The following is a 14,669-nucleotide window of genomic DNA, read 5'->3' on the forward strand; positions in this document are numbered from 1 at the left end:
TGCTAATGCCTACCTTTATTTTTCCCTTGAGCTCTGCACAGATTGAGTCTAGCATTACCCAAAGCAGGTAAGAATGTAGCCCTGTGGTGTAAATAATTTTACGTTATTGTTGGGCAGGGTTTGGGGAGGTTAGCTCTGTGTTTGTTATTGCCCAAGCAGGGGCTCTAAAGCCAAGGACATCTTGGGGTCTCGCTAAGTAGTATAATTGAACGTGCTGCTCAGAGAGAGCTCAGTTGTACATGGAACCAAAGCAACCAGTGGGATGTAAAGGCGTAGTAAATTATGTGATATTGGTACTTCTTAAAAAAATAAAAATAGTATTAATTTGAACAGGGAGGATCTGGTAACTGCTTTCTCCAGTAGCTTCCTCTTAGAGCTCTCCCAGGTTCGTTGCAGGCTCTTGTTCCTTCTGCCAGTCCTTCCACTGGCAAGCAGGATCAAACCATATTCTAGTGGGATGCATCACTCCATTTTGCAGAGGCGTGGAGCCCACTGGTGAAAGCAGCTCTTCAGTGCTTTTGTTCTGAGGCTTGTTTTTGTGATTTCTGGTTCCTGTAGCTAGCAGCCAGCTGAATTTCAGCACTTCAAGTCAGCTTCTCTGGACGAGAACCGAAGAGCAGTGGATGCTCTGTGCTTTCTGCGGGCAAGCCTGGTGTCAGAGAAGAATCTTGATTAGTTTGCTTGTAGTTAAGTTCTTTGGTATTCTTGGCAAATGCTGTTGTACGTTCAGTTTGCTGAACCGAATTCATGTTTACCTTTTGAGGTAACAAATTCCTGCCACAATGGGCTGAAGTCTGCAGTTAGTGCTGCCCGTTCTTCCTGCCAGCTCTGGAGCATCAGAGTTTCCTACTGGCAGTAGGTGAAGGCTCTGGGCTCTGTTGCCTGTGTTGCTTGGGTGTTCTTGGCATTAATTGGCTGCAGCCTCTGCTGAGTAATAAAAAGCAGAAGAATAACATGCAGGCTCGACCCTGAAATCATAAGAGTTCTCACAGTGAGCTGGAGTAGGCTTGTTGTTGAAGCTGGGCTTTCCTGAAATCTGCCTCAAAACAGGTCAGGATATAGTATGAAAGCTCAGGACACCAATCTTATTCCAGGTCATGTTCCGCCCCTTTGCCTCCATGGCAGTGAATCACTGCTAAGCATGTTAAGTACCAGAAGCCTGTGGGATTAGCTGAACTCTTCCCAGCGAAGTTAACGGGATTTTGCTGCCTACCTCGCTACCCTGCCTGCTCTTCTTGCCAAGTGCTTTGCGAAAAAGGTGCCTGCACTCTGCTCCTGTGAAAGCGTTCTGGCTGAACTCAGCCCGCGTGCTAGGCAGCCTGCCAGAGAGCAGGGGATGAAAAAGCTGATACGGAGGAGCCTGTCTGCTTTTGGACCTGGCAGCTCCTGTGCGTGCTTCACACTTGCACGCTAACATGCTCCAACCCTGACCCCGGCGGCTACAGCTGTTCTCAGCTCAGGGCCTGCCGTTCCCCAGATCCTCCCGTAGCTGCCTGGTGGAAGCTATTTGCAGACGGGGATCAAAGGTACGGCCAGCAAAACTGTCTGCTTGAGGCTGACGTGGGTTGTCTGAGGTGGAATCCTTTTAGCTTAAAGTCACTGCAGAGCACTTGCGCGAGGGCCGCATCTGTGGGTGTGCAGTGCTGGAGCTGCTGGTGGTGCCGGCTGCTGCCTCCTTGTGCTGGCTCTGAGTGGCTGCTGGGCTGGGCTGGGATGGAGGCATCACCCAGGAGCTGTGCTCCATTTCCCCCCCCCCCCCCGCCCAGATCTTCACTCTGTCCTTCCATCCTTAATAACAGCGCTGTGGGCGTTAGGCTCCCAGCTGTGCCTCCCCCAGGACGAAGCCGAGGATCAGGGAGCGGTCACTTCCTAGCGGTTGGTTTTGCGTGTAAGGCATTTTCTCACAGTGAACTCTTCTTCCTATTTTTCTGCTCCCTTTTGTGGTCTCCTCTGTCATGTCCAACGCCAATTATTGCAGAGCATGTGTGGCCTCAGTTGTCTTTCTGTGGGGCAGTGCTTGGTGGTGGCCCGCGGCGGGGTGAGCTCTGTGTCCCTGCAGCCAGGCTCGCAGCAGGACCCAGTGCACTGAGGTGCCATGTGTGTGGCACCCGGGGGCTGGGCACGAAGGCTGAGAGCTCTTTGGAGCTGGCAGCAGTCAGCTTGAGGTGGCCCGAAGGAATTGGAAGTGGAGCTGCTATTCTTCCGAGAGAAGCCTCGCTGTTCGCAGCGCAGCATGAATAATTATAAGCAATAATCCTGGCAGGCGTGTGCAGCCCTCTTGAAATTGTAAAAGTGGATGAACCGTTGGCAAATGGCAGTGCCTGCGCTGGACAAGCAGAGTGGTGTGGCATTGGGGATGGCATCACAGCTTGCTGTGCTCCCCTGCCAGGGGCCGGTGATGAGAGCCACGCTGACCGCTCCGCTCGGGGCAGAAGCAGTTGTCACCTTGCATCTGAAGGACGCTGGTGGCTGCCAGTTGGCAGCATGCCTCCGGAGCGCAGGGCCTGATCCCTCCTTGTAAACAGGGCAGATGTTTATGTGCAGGAATCCCCCACCACGGTGCTGGGCTGGGTGGGATGAGCCCGGGGCTGCCCGCTGCTCTGAGCAGCGCGTAGGGAGCGATCTGCAGCGAGCGGCTCTGCGCGTCCTGCAAATAGCGTCTGTCTCCAGCGTCTGTCCTGATTTATGTTGAGCTCAGATGCTGTTAAAAATAATCCTCCCACATGCTAAAATTACACCGTCTCTGATTTATATTCAGTTCCGTGGACGAAGCGCCTATAAAAAGATGAGTAAAGCAGTGCTCGTGGTGGCGTGGGGGAGAGCAGCCGTCAGTTCAGCACGAAGGAGTTTGTCATCGCTTTGGCTGCAGAAAAACAGCACAGCAGGGCCACCCTGGGTCGGTGTCCAGCAGTGTGAGCCCTGCAAGGAGGTCAGCAGCATGTCCAAAGGTACAGGGGTCAGACGCATCCCACCAGCAGGTCAGCTTTCTCCAGTGGGACAGTCAGCAAGAACTTTGCTTGAGACACTGGCATGGAAGCCCCTTCCTGCCCCACCAGCTTGTTCTGGAGCGTTGGGTACTTGGATTTGTTCTTAAAATACCACGAGCTGCTCTTGCTGTTTTATTAGGAAAAATCTAGAGTCCATAAAATACAATTCCCTAGGATAGGAGGCTAATCCTCTTATTTCTACACATTTCTGGATGATTAAATGGCTGGATTATTTAAGTAGTGATTTGTTACCGGATTGCATCATCAAGGAGATCTGAGGCATAAATATTAGCTTTGGGCTTTTGGCTCTTTACCGTTGAAAGGGGTAGAAGGTGTTCTGCAGACAAAAGCCAGAGAAATTAAATTAAATGAGCATGTGGAGTAGCGGGTCACAGCGGAGTCCCTAAACCCTTATTGGCTCTGAGAGCTTTAACCTTTATAAAGAACGCGGCCAGTAAGTAACATCAGCTTTGCCTAGTAAATCTGGTATCCTACTGTGTTTCTAAGTGAACCGGCCCTTCTGCTGTACTTGGAAATGTTTCTGCAGTGTTTGTTAGCTTCTAGGGCTTGGATTAGTCCTTCCCTCGCACCGAGCCAAGTCCTGGCAGCCCTTCATACGGCTTTGCTCAGCGAGTGGGTGCATGGGATGGGGGCTCAGCGGGAGCTGCAGTGCTGCTATGTGCTGGGGGGGGCACCTCCTGCCCCCAGTGCGGGCTGGGAATGAGCTGGGCTGCACAGCCAGGGGGCCTGGGGTTTTCCATCACCCAACGGCAGCATGGGACCAGTGTAGGGAGACTGGTGCTCTTGATCTGGGCAGAGCCCCCAGCAGTTGGGATGCGGTCTTTGGAAAACAACTGGAGAAACACTGGGAGCTGCTAAGGAGGGTGGTGGGAGAGACTCGGGTCAAAGGGGGCTGTGGGGAGCACCCTGCCTGCCCCAGCACGCTGCATCCCTACACCACATGGGAAGACCCAGATAACGATAGGGCTCCCATGCTGTGCTTTGCCATGTGCTGGCTGTCCTTCCAGTGCGTGACTTCCCCAGGATGTTTAGGGGCGGGGGGATGGTGGAGATGTGGCACTGAGGGAGGTGGTTAGTGGTAATGGGTTGGCAGTTGGATTTGGTGATCTGAGGTGTATTAATGATTCCATGGTTCTGTGATTTGCTGCTCCCATTTGGCTGGTGCAGGAAGATACATGCTGCTGTGGCAAAAACACTGCGACTTCCAAAGGTGTCCAAAGCACAGCGTGTCTCAGTGGAGCGTGCTGCTTGACAAGTCCGGCTCCCCGGCAGCACTGGGGCTGTCCTCATCCTGTCCTTCACCAGCAGATAGCAACCTGCAGAGAGGGCAGCACTGTGCGGATGGGGGAAGGGCAGTGACAGAGTCCCCACCTTGCTGCTTGTTGTACTGGTCTGATGTGTAGGGTGCTGGTGGGGGCTGCCCGGGGCTGTGTGAATCCAGCCCTGCCTGCTGTGCAGGAAGCAGAGGCAGGCTCCTCTGCGCAAAGCATCTGCAGCAACGTCCTTTGCTGACAGCACGCATCAAGTCTGATGTGCCTTGGGGAGAGGAGGTGGGAAAAGGAGGGAGAAACAGGAGAAGCTGTAGCGGGCAGCTGGAGGAGAAGCATGGGGTTCCCAGAGCGTGCCCTCCTGCGGGCTGCTGGCCAGGTGCTGCTGGTGGATATTGCACCTTGAACCATCTCTGCAGCTCCCCCAGGATACTTGGCTATTCCCAAGATGAGCTCAGACTCCATTTCAGAGCTTATCATGCTACTAGCGCTGATTGGCGGATGCCTAATTAAGTGTGGCTGTGGTGCACTAGCTGGTGGTTCAGCTTTGTGTGTGTGCAGCATTGGGCAGCATTTATCCTAATACCTTCTTCTGCTTTGTGCGTACACTGTGATGCCTCTTTCCTGCTTGTACCCAGCAGGCTGTGGTTGTGCTACACAGCACAGACCAGAAGCCGTGAGGGGAAAGGATCTTGGCCCAGAACTGCGGTGCAAAAAGGTGGGTAGGTGAAGGGACAAGGATGTCCTCAACGTCATTGGCAATCACTGATGCTAAACCCAATGGGGCAGTGATTCACAGCCTGCTGGGATGTGGTTGCGAGGATGAGAGCACTTGGGACACCCTGTGGGGTTGCCCTTGCTGGGAACTCCCCTCTGTGACTGATGGAAGTGAGCAGGGCCAGCTCTGAAGGTGCAGACCAGCTCTGCTTCCAAGCTGCATGGAGACTCCCACCTGCCAATGGGTTGTTCTGGTGTTGCCCCTCCTGCCTGGCTCTGCAATGGGGAGGACACAGGCTGTCCCCACATGCCCGGTGCCACAGATCCCTGCCACGTGCTCAAACAGGGGGACTGCAGTCACTCGCAGGCTGTTGGATGGAGGAGGTGGCATGAGGCTGACGGTGGAGGACCCTCCCGCTTTGGATTTCCAAAGCTTGGAAGAAATACTGTTAGAATGAACTAATACAAAGGAAGTTGCAATAGCAGAGGTATTTTCAGCGTAACACAGATACAAGAATTGGTGCTTGCAGGAAGAGCGCTTTGCTGCGGGCTCAGAACTGGAACAGAGTTGGAAAGCAGAACTCCACAGCCACTTTAAGAAATCCAGTTGGAGAATAAGACAAAGTAAATATTTACTCGAGCCTGGGCTAGCTGCATGCCTGATTGCAGTGGGAATTCTTCGTGCTGCTACGTTAATGCTCTCATCTGCTGGGTTAATGCGCGCCGGCGGGAGGAGCTGCGGGCTGGGCCCCTCCAGGTGCTTTCGGAGCCTGTTGGTTAAACACAACTTCTGCTTTTTAATGAACCCAACCTCCAATGCAAATTAGATTGCAAATAATAAGTAATTAACTTTATCAAATTGACATTACCGTTTATAACAAAATGTCAACACTGCCTTTATAAACAAGGCAGAGCTGCTATTTGCGGAGTCGGCGGGGGGAGCGCGTTGGTAGGAAGATGCAGCGGGGCTGGGACGAAGAACAAATGCTCCTTTTCCTTCCCATGGCCGTTCTTCCACCGCTGCTCTGAGCAGCTCCTTGCTGTCCCATTGCTCTTTGCTGCAGTGAGGTGATGTGGAGGGGACACGTTCCTCTCTGGGCACGGGCACTGCGCCTTCAGGAAGGGCGCAGCTATGGGAAAAGCCGTTGTGTTATCGAGCTCAGGGCCCGTTTCATCATTAAATGGTGCTTAGCTGCAGGCACAGGTTTTGCTGATGGTGTTTCCAGAGGTGTAAAGCACGGCAGAGGTCAGGCGGCGGCGTTGGCCTCCAGCATGGATTTCCTTCCCTCTTCCTCTGGGTCCAATCTCGGAGCGAGAGGAATTAAGGCACGCGGTGCAGCGGTGGGTGCCAAGGCCCTGATGGATGGACCAGCCTCATAAAAAACGTGCAAATGTGCAAAGCGGGAGCCGGCTTAACAAAATAACCGCTGTGTTTGAAGGAGGAAAAAGAAGTGTTTACTCTCACGTATGGAAATGAAATCACTCCTCCGTGTGCATTGGCGACAGCGCTGTGTGTTTTTTGCGTTACCCAAGAACTGAAGTTACTCATTCACCTCTGGTGTTCTCGCAAGCAGAGGTTAATAGCTGCAAGGAGGATCACGTTAATCCTCCTTCCTGCAAGCACCGAGCGGAGCAGAATGGAAACCCAGAAATCTGGGAGGGCCCCGCACTGGGGGTTCCATGGGGAACAGCATCTGCAGCCCTGGGTGGTGTGCAAGGGGAGAGCGGGGCCCTCCAGCCCTTCACAGCGTCCTGAGCGGAGCTGTGCCCAAGGGATGCTCCAAAGAAAGCTGCCTTGGCCATGCCTTGGGTCACAGCTTTTTGTGAGATGTTGTTTTCACAGTGGGGAAAAATATCCGTTTTATTGGCATGGGTGTTCCTGTGACTTTGTTTTTTTACTGCGATTCTACAGTTCTGGCAAAGCAGGTCTCAAATTTGGCAATCCAGAAGGAAACGTTAATGTAAAACTCTGCGTGGAGGAAGGGCTTGGATGTTTTCTGGCCTAGGAACTGGATGTGCAGGCACAGAGAGGCTCTAATGAGCCAGGTGCAAAAAAATTATTTATTTTTCTTAAGGTTACCGCTCTTGAGAGCCCATTCATGCATAAGGATGCCAATGGGATTTGTGGCCTTTTCAGCTCGCATCTTGGCAACGATGAACGGATGCCCTTCCATTTAAAGGGTCGCTTCAATGGGTTGGGGCAGTGCTGGGGGGGGGCTCAGCCCCATGCCGGGCTCTGGGAGCAGCCCTGCCCCTGGGGCAGCCCCTGGGGAACGCGCTTGGTTCGATCCCAAAGCCCATCTCCAATTTCAGATTGAAAAAAAGAAGGGAAAAAAAAAAAAGAAACCAACCCGCATTAATCCCATCAGTGGAAATAATCATGTTGGGCCCATGATCTTAATCTTTTATGTCGTACACATCTGGAAAAGTAATTCGGGGAAATAATATAAACTTCAGCTAAGCTGTATAAACCCAACGAGAAAGTGATTTCATTTCGCTGCGGCTCGGCAGACCTTTGTCACACGCCTTCCTGTAACAATATTGACTTTATAACACCTACACTTTGTTCTCTTCCTTAACAGGACAGCTGCTAAGTGCTGGTAAAACAAACATCACATGTTCTGTGGGGCTCCTACAAGGTTTGCAATCAGGCGCTCTCTAATAACTGCTTAAATACTCTCATCAAGCTTGTCCTTGCTGTTTGCTTTAGGACACGGTGTTTTTTTTCTCCCCTCCCTATTTATTCTGCGTGAGCGATAGGCAGAGCTGGAGGTCACACAAAGTAAATGCAGGTGGTGGTTTGGGTTTTTTTTTCCTTTTTTTTTTTTTTTCCCCCCCCCATTGCTGAGCTTGCCTTTCTGAAGCAGTGGAGCGGACGTCCCCCTAAAAGCATTGCCTTGTTCTTCCAGGCACAGTGAGCTCCGGGACGCAGGTCCCTCTGCGCTCCTGGCACGTTTTCAAGTCCAAGCTGAGCAAATGCAAGATGACAAGAGGAATAAGAGCTTCCTTTAGCAGGAAAAGGAGAATTGAGCCTGATCTGGGGGTGGCTGCCCCCGCAGCGTGGTGAAGTATCACAAAATTAGGTTCCCCTTTTTGCACAGCCTTCAAGGTCAGCAGGAATGGGAGAGGGTAAAGGTCAGCGCTGGGATCCTATCTCCCCATGCTGGTGCAGCCTTGCCCTGAGGCCGGGTCCTGGACCAGCAGCTTCCTCCCTGGATGATAATAGAACTATGGAAACATTAAGGTTGGAAATAACCTCTCTGCTCCCCAGCCCAGCCCACCATGCCTCTGCCCACCTCCCTCAGTGCCACATCCCCGTGATTCTGGAACACCTCTAGAGATGGTGACTCCACCACACCCTGGGCAGCCTGTGCCGGTGCAGCACTGCTATTTTGGAGAATCATTTGTTCCTAATGTCCAACCTGAGATGCAGGAGTTGATACCAGCTGCCGCTGGCTTCGCTTACAGCTGTCCTAGTGCAGCTGCACCTCCCCTTTGAACCCACTGCTGTGATGTACAGCACGCACTATGGGTAGGACATCAAACCCCCACCAAGGCCTACTGGGAGCTGTGGGTGTGAGAAAAGGAGAGCTGCGTGGGGGCTGCTGGTTCAGCTCAGGTGGGTGGAAGGGAAGGGGCGAGAACATCTGTGGGCAGGAATGGGGGTTTTGCTCGGTGCTGTGGCTGCTCCTGTTCCGAATCGTTGCATTGTGTGTTCCCTTTAAAAACAAGGGCGATGCTGCACGCTTCCTTGCTTTCAAAGAAAGGGTTTGCTCATGCTGAAGTCCTCACTGAACGCAGTGCTGCGCTCTGGGCGCTTTCCAGGTATCGCAGTCACCGCACCCAGGAGCGATGGGTGCGAGCAGGGTGTGTTTGTTCGAGGGGTGCCCCTGTTGTAAGTGCAGCCCTAACGTGGCATCCTGCCCCAGAGATGAGCAGTGCCCCAGGGTTTGCCAAACCTCCATCCTGCAGAGCGTGAGCCCTGCGCAGCCCTCCGCCCCTCAGATAAGCCCTGATTTAGCAACAGCTACTTGCACTGCTGGGGAAGCTGCCATGCTACAGGGGCAAATCATGGGACCCCGCTTTGTCAGGGTGTGCTCTGCCCCTGGGAGCAGCTGATCAGTGCTGGGAGCTGGGTGAGGACATGGTGCTTAAATCACTGTCTGCCTGGGAAATCAGTCCACGGAGCAGGGGAGATGGATGTTAAGTAACTTTTATGGCTGGGCTGTCGATATTTCTGCACAAATAGTGAGAACTGTTCCGAGGGGGCAGCTGACAGCGTGCCATCGCCGGGGGTGTGGGATGCGGTGCTGGCAGCAGCAGGCTGCTTACTGAAGCAGCACTGATTTAAAAGGACAAAAAAAGAGATGTTTGTACTGGGAGGCGATGAGCTGGGCAGATTGGATATCCCACCTCTACGTGGCAGGGCTGATTTGTGGCTGTGGCAGCAGGATGCTCCCCTGGGGCAAGAGCATCCTGGGACACGTTGGCACTGCTTCCAAATGAGCCAGGCCCTGCTGTAGACATTCTCCCCATTGCATCCCCCTGGGTAGGACAATGTCCCCTCTCCCCTTGTCCCTGGTCCTGTTGAACCCAGCGCCAGGCAGGAGCTGGCATGCAGCACCCATTACCTTGGTCTCTGCGATCAAAAGCCATTTATAGTAAATGTGTTTGCTTTGTACTGAATTACTCACAATGCTGCCAAGTACAACCACACCAGCTGTTAATTAGAGTTTAGCTTTTATTACCAAAAAGTCTGCTCTGTTGATATGGAAAATGGGAATAAAAAGTCATTTAACCTATTGTGATGTGAAAATAAACGATGACTTGTTGGTTTAATTAAATAGTCTATTTATTTAGCCGTCAAAGTGTTTGAACATACACAGGATTACGAGCGGTGCTATCCTGCCTTTGTCTCCTGTTGTCTGCATAATCCTGTTGTTGGAAGGGAGGCACCTGCTGCATGGCTCATTGAGCCCAATGCGCATCTTTCAGCAGAGAAGTCCCGTGCATTGCTGACCATCCCTTCCCTTTCCTCCCATCCAAAAAGGAGCCATCGCCTCCTGCCATAGAATTATAGGGTGGCTTGGGTTGGAAGGGACCCCAAGGATTGGCAAGTTCCAACACCCCTGCCACAGACAGGGCTACTGACCTCCAGATCTGGCACTAGACCAGGCTGCCCAGGGCCCTGTCCAACCTGGTCTTTCCCATTTGCTCGCATTCTGTGCTTCCCTAAAGCGTATCCCTTGGGTTCATTTTGGAATTTTGCTGCTCGTTCTATAGCAGGAGGAATCTTAGTGCTTCTGGAAACCTGTGTGCTCTTCAGTGCCTTCATCTCTTTGCTGAGGTGATGGTGAAAAGGGAGGTTCTCCATGCTCACATCTGACATTCTCTGTGTTTCATGCATTTCTTTGTCCCTAGCAGCTCTGTCTCGAATGGTGCACGGATTTCCAAGAAGAACACAGGCAGCTGCTGGAGAACCTGGATTTACAAGAAGAACACAGCCAGCTGCTGGAGAACCTGGATTTCCAAGAAGAACACAGCCAGCTGCTGGAGAACCTGGATTTCCAAGAAGAACACAGCCAACCAGGGAACCTGGAGCTGGGTGGCGGTGGATCCAGCAGACCTCGTGCCCACGGGCAGCCGGGGCTCAAAGGACGGGCATGGAGAGCAGGTTTGGTCAAAAGGTTCCTTGGGTCGAACGGTTCACTTGGTTGACCTGGTTGGATGCCAGCCTCTCATCAGCATTCCCAACGGGTGTGGGTGCTGCCGCTGTTTGCTCCTTGCTGCAGTGCTGGCCGCGGTGCAGGACACGCGCTGCGCGCAGAACGCCATCTCCACGAGAGCGCTGAACTTGTCGGGGCTGTTTACTTACGCGTTCACACTGTTTGTGCAGTCAGAAGTCTCAATCTCATATTTATCTCCTCTTAAAGCAGCTACAGTTTATACTTTAAACACATTAATCATTTCCAAGCCTTTAAAGGGCTTTTAAGTGGAGACACTGGTTTTGTTTGCCTTTTATTTAAAGTCTCCCTTCCGAATCAGGAGGCAAGTGCTTCAAAGGACATGGAAGGAGCATGCTCTCGGATGAACTGCAACTGGTAAGCCTTCCCCTGTGTAAAAACAGAGCCAAAAAAGCCTTGTGCTTCGGAGGGCAACTCCACGCCTGGCTGGGTGCACGTGTTTTTTGGACTGCCCTTGCCCATGGGTCTCTTTTGGAGGATGTGGGCTCTCCTAGGTGCACATCTCCATTGCATGCAGTGGTTTGCTCCCTGCAGCCCATGTTTGGGGTTCTGTGGGTCTCATCAATCAGTCCTGGGGTCTTCTAGCTTCAGCTTACCAGTGGCAGAGCACGGCTCACTGAAGGGTTCTATGACCCATGCCCTCTCCATGGCACAATATGTGCTGCTCCCAGCTGCACCGGCACTGCTCTTGGCTCTGGGTTTTGAGCTCCAAACCCATCCCGGTGTTCTCAGGAGGAGGTGCTGGCTTCTGCTCGGGTCACTGCAGCAGCCCAGTGGGGATACAGCACTCGGGAATGCATTTGGTAAATGCTGGCACACTCGTTTATTTGATGGGGAGGAAGTTCTGCCAGAATTAGAATGCTTGCACAGTGTTGGCTTCAAGTAGGGACAGTAACCGCTGCAAGATGCTGGCTGCTTGGGGGCAGCTGTCAGGAGCACACAGCCCCTTGGTAGCGAGGGCTTGGGACCTCAGATCTGCATCCTGCTAAAATGCACAGAGCAAAGCAGGCGGTGCCCATCACGGCTCACAGCCAGCTGCTGGGGGTGGAAATAAAGCAGTGGTTGGGTTGGAGAAGGATTATTAACAAAGACGTTGCTGCTGGCTTTTGGTGGGTGGAGGATGTTGCTCCCGTGGCATCTCCATGCCTGGCTGCTGGGATGTGCTTTGTTGGAGGTTGATCCTCCAGAAACCTTTATTTATGTATTATTATGTTTTTTCTACGAAACCATTGGAAACAAGTGAGGCTGGAGGTTAAACATCAGCCCTGCAGCTCCAGGTCCTCCTCCGGGCTGTGCAAAGAGGTGGTGGGAATCACGGTCTCGCTTATGTTGTGTGAATGGCAGAGAAAATCCATTGGAACGGAGCAGCTTCTGCAACGATAAGGAGAAACTGTTTTCTTGGGAGAAAATTCTGGCTTTTTAAAATTTTTTTTGAGAATCTACCCTTAAAATTCCCATTAGCACTGGGTGCTCAGCACCAGGCACCAGGCAGAGCCCATTGCGTTCATCTTTGCGCCCCTGGCCTCTGCTCTCCTCCGCCGCTGTAATTGTAACAAATGCTTTTTCCATAAGATGTCAGTGTGGCACAGGAGTTTGGATGCTTGTTTGTTAGTCGTGAGTAATCCACCACGGGAAGCGAGGGAAAGCCATCTTCGGGGCTGTCCCCAAGGGTCAGCTCATCTACGGCTCGCGGCATGAGTTTTTCCATTGGTGGAGGGATGGAGGAATGGCTGCCCCGATCCCGTGCCATGGAAGGGCGGCTGCTCGCCTTCAGCGAGGTCAGGAGATGCTGAAGAACCAGAAATTTGGGGAGAGATGCTCCGAGCAGGTTCCTGCTCTCCCAGTTGGGCACTTCCACCCGACCTATTCACGCACCCCCGGAACTGAACCTCGAAGGCCGTTTCCATCCTTCTGTGCATTCGAAACAATCTGGACAACACGCTGCTGTTTTTAAAAGCTAGGGCCCGGGGTGTGTATCTCCTCCCCGGGCAATGGGCGCGCTCGGATGGGCTGGATGCCGCGCAGCTCTCTCCCTTCTCTGGTTTCAGCTCGGTTGTTAAAGCCAGTAATATGCGCAATAATCTGCCCTGTCTGGGATTAATATAACGTTATATGTTTCTTGAAAGCCTTTCTGATCCCGCAGTTAATTTAATCTTTTATTAACATTAACTAGCTCATGTGGTGTCCAGCAAGCCTGGGGAGAACGCTTTCCAATACCAACAGATGACAAAGAGATGAAAATGTAACAGCAGATGCATTCCTCCTTCACCGCAAAGGCAGCAAGGAGGGCAGAGCAGAGCCTCCCGCTCAGCAGAGCACGTACCGCTCGCTAACGTGAGCTGCCAGGGAGCAGTGCTCGTTGCTGAGGCTTTGAAATGGCAAAGGGAGCGATTACCGGGAGGCGGATCTCTGGCCGAGGAGCGGCGCGCACTTAGCAGCTATCAGCGCCCAAGTGCCAAAAGGAAAACGTTAACCTCCCTGGTGCCAAAGAGGCTCCGCGGATCCATTCTTTGGCCTCAGCGCAACGTTATAAAACAGAAATAATGGCAGTCTGGAAAACGGCCATTTCGCTGCTAGGAATTGCTGCTTTGTGCACGGGCCAGGTTCCTACCTCGGGTCGCGGGAGTCGAAGCGCAGTGTGGGGCAGCAGCGTGCCCACCCCCACGCAGTGCCAGGAGCCCCTGTCCCCCCCCGCCTTGACTTGGGCAGGTGACACCCGTCCCACCCTGCACTGTCCTTTTTGGGCTCTGCTTTGGCAGCGGTGCTGTGGGCTCTGCCTTGGTTGGTGCTGGGGGATCAGAGGTGATGGAGGCTGCGTGGCTGCTGCTCGTGCCGGGCTGCCTTGGCGCATCACCCAAGAGCCACAGCCAGACCTGGAGGGATCCAGAAGTTTCATTAATTTCCAATTGAGCTGGAGCCAGTGCGGGTCGCTCCTCTCGGTAGAACAAAGTTGTTCTGCACACCCCACAGCACCGGCATTGGATCCAGATGGGAGCAGCTCTGCTCCAGCAGGCAGAGGGAACCCATTAGGAGCGTGCTCCATTCCAAGGAATTCCTCTCCAATTTCCTTCCCGATTATCCTGCTTATCCACACGCATGAACCCTCCCTGCTCTGATGCTGCTTTATCTCCTGAACGGAGGGATTTTCTTTTTCCTTTGTGCTGTGGTGCCGATGTTGTGGGACCACGTTGAGTCAGGAGGGGCTGCTGGGTGCGAGGAGAGGGGGTGTCCCCTGGGGCTGCTTTGACTTTAATCCATAAAGCAGAGACCTGCAGAAATACAGTGCAAAGCACACGAGGTGCTTGCTCTTAGCAGGAGGCTTTCATAGGAGCATTAAAGGTTGGGAGAGACCCCTGATATCCCCAACCCATCCCACTGTGCCCACTGGCTGTGTCCCCAAGTGCCAAATCCCCACGGTTCTGGACCGGCTCCAGGGACGGGGAGACCACCAGCCTCTGCTGGTGCAGCACTGCTTTGTCAGAGAAGAAATCTATTGGCCACAGGGATTGCCTTTTGCATGCCACCAGCCCTGCTCCTGCACGCTGCCCAGGAACGAGTGCTGTAAGTGATGGACGTGCACTGCTTTGCACGCTAGTGCAGGCTGTAAGGGCAGGGAAGTAACATAAAAATGAGTTTGTAGCAAAGAGGAGGGCGAACAGGGTTTGACTGGCTCGGCGAGGAGAAATTAGCGATCGAGTTGGAGTTTTCTGAGCCGCAAGCTGCAGTTAAATGTAAACTTTAGGAAAGTGTGGTCTCCGCTGAGGTCTGTGCCGTGGTGAACGCGGCGCTGCTTTCCAAGCCTCAACGGTTTTGCTGGACTAATAAAAGTGGTCAGAGGAGGAGGGAAAGATGTGGTGGAATCTGGGCATGGGGGAGGCAGGACCTGAGCTGGAACTTCTCATCTGGGGCTGTTCAGCTCTACGTAAAGCAAA

This window comes from Numida meleagris, chromosome 9 (assembly GCF_002078875.1).
Source record: "Numida meleagris isolate 19003 breed g44 Domestic line chromosome 9, NumMel1.0, whole genome shotgun sequence".
Classification (NCBI taxonomy): Eukaryota; Metazoa; Chordata; class Aves; order Galliformes; family Numididae; genus Numida; species Numida meleagris.